Here is a 5923-nt window from a genome sequence, read left to right as displayed (position 1 = left end):
GAACCACTTTAGAAGGGGATTTGTGGAAGAGCATAGCATTCAGGATGTATCCAGAAAATACTTGAATAAATATTATGACCATTTCCCAGGCATTCTTGTGCTGATGGCTCAGAGAATATTTGTTCTGCAGTGGAGTACTGAGGAGGGCCAGGATGACTAGGTTACTCTAGCTGTGGTTTATGACTTCCCACAATAGCCCTTATTAATTTTTTGCTCTGGATGGAAAATCCGCACCCATTTTACTACGATTGTCCCTAGTCTCCTGTTGTTTGGCCAATGGTGACCCACAGAATATTATATTCTGTAGCATTTTAAACCAATTACTAGATATCAGAATCTTATGTTCTTGAAAGTATGTTGACTATTCTCCCAGAAAGCAGACCTCAGTCTTATGAGAATATGCTCATTATGAAATACCTTGCCTTATCTTAGAAATAAATGCAACTTAAGGATAAAAATAGAGCTGAAAAAGCTGGTACCATTCAGAAAAAGGGGGGGGGGTGATTAAACTGGTGCCCAAAGCTTCTCTGATACAAATTATTTGGTCATGTATTCATAATTGGTTTGACATTTCCAGCAAAGCGAAGATGCAGTAACAAAAGAAGCTTCTTACAAGGCAAAAAGGATGACACTGGAGTTTCTGTTGGAACAAGACTCTTCCGTTTTGGGTTATATAGAGTTAAGTTGTTTAGCGTCTGATCCAGTGTTTGATGTAAGCCCACGTTCTCTTCTTCGGTCTGGGCAAATTTTTCTTCCAGGTCATTGATGGTCTTTTCCAGTTTTGCAACTGTTCTCTCTGCAAATTCGGTGCGGGTCTCAGTATCTTTCAGTTTTTCAGACAGAAGTTTACTTTCTTCTTCATATTTATCCTCCTTTTCAGGATACTTTTCAGATGCAGCCTCCAGCTATTTTAAATTGTTATTGACATTCCTGAGTTCTTCTTCCAGGTCACAGCATTTTAGTTCGGACACCTCCGCACGCTTCTCTGCCCTTTCCAGCTCGCCCTCCAGGATGACCAACTTACGAGCTACTTCCTCATATTTGAGATCAGCCTCCTCTCCTCGGCAATGTGCTTGACCTCTTTAAGATGCAACTCCTGGATCTCCATCCTCTCTTCATCTTTCATGGCCTGGTTTTCTATCACCTTCATTCCTCTCTCGCTCTTGTCTGCAACTTTTTCTGCCTCTTCCAGTTTCTGCAGGGCGGTGGCCAGTCGTTCCTGAGCCGAGTCCAACTCCTACTCCACAAGCTGGATGCATCAATTAAGAGCCGCCACATCTTCAGCTTTCTCCTGGCTCGTGCTCGCCATCCAGCTTGCCCTGCAGGCCCTGTACGCGGTCCTCTGCTTCGTCCCCCCTGCTGCTGCAGAGCCTGGGTCTTGCCCTTCACCGCCTCCAGAGAGTTGAGTGAGGCCATGGCACGCGGGCTCTCAGTCTCAGCTTTCATATCTTAGAAATCACATAACCCCTCTCAGGGTTATGTGTCTAGCTTGCATTTATAATTTACTGATAAATCATTAATTGTAAGTATCCCCCAAATTATTGACAAACAGGTACACTGTTTTTGTCTTTCACATAAATAACTGACAGCCACATACATATCCAATTTCTATTCTTGTAAATGAATTCAGTATGATTAACTAAGCCAGATTCCATTATCTTTAAAAGTAGATAGTTATTCAAACAAGGGTCAAATCCTCAATTATCTTTGTAACTGAGGGAGGAGGTATTATAGTCTATCAATTGATTATTTTATTCTAAACTGGAAAAAAAATCCCAACAGCACAAGTTCAAAGAGAAAAACAGGAGACTGCCATTTTTATTTGTTAGCAACGATTTCTGGAAATAATCACAGAAGCAGCATACTTAAGAAAATATAAACAATTTAAACTATATTAAATTTAGGAACTTCTAGTTGTCAAATGCTCCATTAATAAATTATTAAGAAAAACAGAGGTGACAATATATTTTAATATACATCTTAAGCAAAGTATATATTTTTACAATGAACAAAGACAAATTAAAAACTGATAAAGAAAAAAATTTAAATGGGGAAATTCTTACAAGTGTATCATGGAAAGGATTTCCAAATGATCAATAAATCTAAGGAAAGTGCTCAAAAGTATACTTAAAAGTTGTTAATGAAGATACCATACATTATTCATATAATATATACATACTATATTACCTTCTAGATTAACTAAAGATTATAAGCAAAACAAGGGTACTCCCAAGAGTGAGTAGTAACTAAAAGGTACATGTACTACAGATATATGTAAAATCTGGTATTGTTTTCAAAATTGTTTAGCACTATCTACTACAACTGAATGTGAACATAATGTATGATATAACAAATAAATTCCTAGGTATATATTCCCGGTAAATAAACATATAAGTACACCAAAATAGCTTCATGGTGGACAGGATTACTCAAAACCTCCTAAACCTGAAAACAATCCACATATTCAGTCATTAGAATAGATACATAAAATAGCCTATATTCAGACAAAGGGAGTATAATACAGTGATGGAAGAAACTAGTAAGAGCAACACTACCAGAGATCTTTACAAACAAAATGTTAAGAAAAGAGTACAAAGTAAGTTGAATAAATGGTACATCATTATACTTATAAAGTTTAGTAGGGAAACAGGAAAAAAAAGTAAATGGTAGAAACATACTAGTCATTTTCCTGTTGCTGGTAGAAAACATGCAACATCTACATCTTGAAGGAGGAGTGGCTTAGTTTGGCTCATCATTTAGTCCATGGCTGCCTGTCAGGCAGAAACAGGATGGCAGAGAGACATGGCAGAGGAAAAGGTGCTCAACCATTGGGATCCTGGAACCAGAGAGTGAAAAGAAGAACTGGGGACAAGAAAACACTTGTCTCAGTCAACCTCTAGTGATCCACCTCCAAATGACCCCACCTAATAATGCACATTCAACCACTGAACTCATTAATGGATAAATCCACTGATGAGTATAGAGGCACTATGATTCAATCATGAGGCCTCCACACACATGAGAATTTTCATCACATGGGAGAATTTGGGGGAACACTTTAGATCTAAACCGGAAGGAGAGAACTGACTTTTGGGGAGGAGGAAAGGTATAAAGATTGGGAAAAGACGTGAGTGGGAATTTGAATTTTCCAAATCTGAATTTTTGCAAACGTTACCACTGTTCCATTTGTGATAATTCATCAAGTAGTATTCAATATCCTGTTATTTTCTATATGTGATGTGCCTATATGAAATTGTTATTTGTGGGAGACCACCCTATTGATTATGCCCAAAGCATACTCTAAGCAGCACAGGCTGTAGAGTTAACCTCACAATCGACTCATTTTAAAAATTGACTCTAATTGAAGCCTAAGTGACTCATAGGAGCATTGCAGTTGGTGTACAGGTTAGCACAACCTCTCTACCAATGGCCATAGTGGAGACCAGAGAGACAGCCTGTAAGGCTATGGGAGCCAATGTGAGATAATGTAGCAGTTGAGATCTGGGTTACTCACCACCAAATTCCATCCCCAAAGTTAAGACCTTCTTTACTAAAAAAACAAGGTTAATTATTAACCGCAACCTATATTGTCTATTCTGTTCTTGATTCAAGAATGCATTGTCTCTTCCTTTACAAGTCTTGCCTGCATCATCAATGTATCAATAGCAATTCCACATAGCCCCTTTACTTCAATCTAACTATGAGGGCATCAATAAATATTGACCGTTTGGGTGTTCAGGACCTTTTCTTGTTCAAGCCTTTGACTGCTCAAGCACTGGTCATCCTGGGTCCCCGCATCTCTGTCTGTTTAATTCTGTCTCTGTGTCTTCTTTCCATGTGGCATAGCACCAAGCAGGAGATTGGGACCTGATGCCAGTTCCCTGATAGTTATAAAGTAAAATAATGGTAAAATAGCCAGGAAAAGATTGAATATTATATAGCTATAAGAAGAACACCATAATGCATCTGTAAAGATAGAAAATCAGAAAAATAGAGCTGAATATTAGATCCATGTATGTATGTACAGTTAATTCATCATAAAGCTGGTAAAAAAATTTTGTTAGATTGGTTGAATGTTTACATACCAAAAACTTTATTGAGCCAGACATGGTTGTGCATGCCTGTAATCCCAGCTACTGGGGAACTGAGGCAGTAGGACACCAAGTCTGAAGACAATATGAGTAATTTTGTGAGACTGTATCTCAAAATAAAATGTTTAAAGATGGTTGGAGGTGTGGTTCAGTGGCAAAGCACTATTCTTGTACATGAAAAATCCTGAGTTCAATCTCCAATACTATAAAAAACATATAGGCTCTTGCTTCACAGCATGAAATAAACTCAATTAGAGGTTGTGATCTAATTAGAAGTTGTAATTTAATCAGAAGATCTATATGTGAAAATCAAAGCAAATACATTTCTCAAAGACATATGGGAAAAATTACAAATGTGGAGCAAGAAATTTTTTATTATATCAAAATAAGCATTTAGCATAAGAAAAAAGATTGGAAAAATAAAAGAAAAAAGATTGGGAAATTTGAAATTTATATTAAGAAGCTTTCTCTATTAAAGGCCATAATATGAGAGGAAAAATAGTACCCATCGAATAGGAAAATTTATTTGCGATCTGTATAAACAATAGCTATAAATTATATCCAGAATATCATTGAAAATATCTATGTATATATAATAAATATTTAGACACCTTGGTAGAAAAGCATGTAGAAACATGAATAGGTATTCTAGCAAAGACAATATATAAAAACTAATACATACATAAGATAGTCCTTAACCTAGTGAGACGTTGGTGTGGGACAGAAAAAAATGCATAGGATCAGTCAATGGGAAGGAATATTAGGTACCATTAGTAATCTCAGAAATAAACTTTTAAACACATTGTCAGTTTCTGCAAACGTTTCTCAATCTGGAAGGAGGTTCTGCATAAACTCAGCTACCAGGATTTTAGCAGAGTTCTTGAGGCTGGCAGTCTCACAGCAGATCCAACTGCTGCAGCAATCATACCTCTACCACTTACATTTTAGGATTTCAGTAGAATAATTTTATTACTGACAAGCCTGGATTCTACAGCAAGCCTATTCCAAAAGTCTTGGGAAAGCAACCAAGGGGAGAGAGAGTACAATTCCTGCATGCTTCACTTCACACCAGAGCTGAGGGACACTAACAGCATTCTGCTCTGGCTTTTATAGCCCAGGTGTTACTTCAGTTGCTGGGCTCAAGCTCTGCATGACATTCTATTTTTAGATAGATGATAAAGTCATGTTTGTTCTGGAGTTCCTCAGGATGTTGCATTGTTACAGTTTAGATAAAAATATATACTCCAAGAGTCTCATATGTTTGGAATATTATTGATTTATGGGATTATAATAATCATCAGTGGATTAATGCATGGATAATTAACAGCTAAATGGGTTGTTAGGACATGGGGCTTGGTCAGAAGTGGTGGGTCATTGGAAGTGTGATGGGGAAAGGTACAGTCTTGTCCCTGACTCAACCTTCTCTCTTTCTACTTCCTAGTTACTATTAGTTGAACAGATTTGCCAGGCCTTGTCTTTTCACCATGACATTTCTGCCTTGGAGTAACGTGACCAGACAGGGATGGAAATTGTAACCCAAAATAACCTCTCCTCCTTCAAATTGAGTGAGTCATGTACTGTGTCCCAGGTATGAGAAAGTGTTTAAGGCATGCATTTTTTATAAATTCTGCCTGTATATGATATACAAGATGAGAAAGTACTGACTTGGGGCAGGTCATGCAGAGACTTGTTCTACAACTGAATAGATAGAAATTTAAAATCAGCAATCTATCATTACATACAAACAATTAAAATATGAGGTGTTGACAAAAATATAAAATATCTGTTGTTCCAATACACTTATGATGATTATATCAATTTTAAAAACATAT

At 37.1% G+C, this 5923-nt stretch overlaps 1 pseudogene; it reads right to left on the bottom strand.

Moving 5' to 3' along the window:
* Positions 1–545: 545 nt before the first annotated feature.
* LOC101705681 (tropomyosin alpha-4 chain pseudogene) lies at positions 546–1568 on the bottom strand (annotated as a pseudogene).
* Positions 1569–5923: the final 4355 nt, after the last annotated feature.

This window comes from Heterocephalus glaber, unplaced genomic scaffold (genome assembly GCF_053883595.1).
Source record: "Heterocephalus glaber isolate CG9 unplaced genomic scaffold, H.glaber_assembly_v1.0 deba00001442, whole genome shotgun sequence".
NCBI lineage: Eukaryota > Metazoa > Chordata > Mammalia > Rodentia > Bathyergidae > Heterocephalus > Heterocephalus glaber.
Note: the sequence above shows the minus strand (reverse complement) of the source record. Positions and strands in the feature narration are given on the sequence as shown.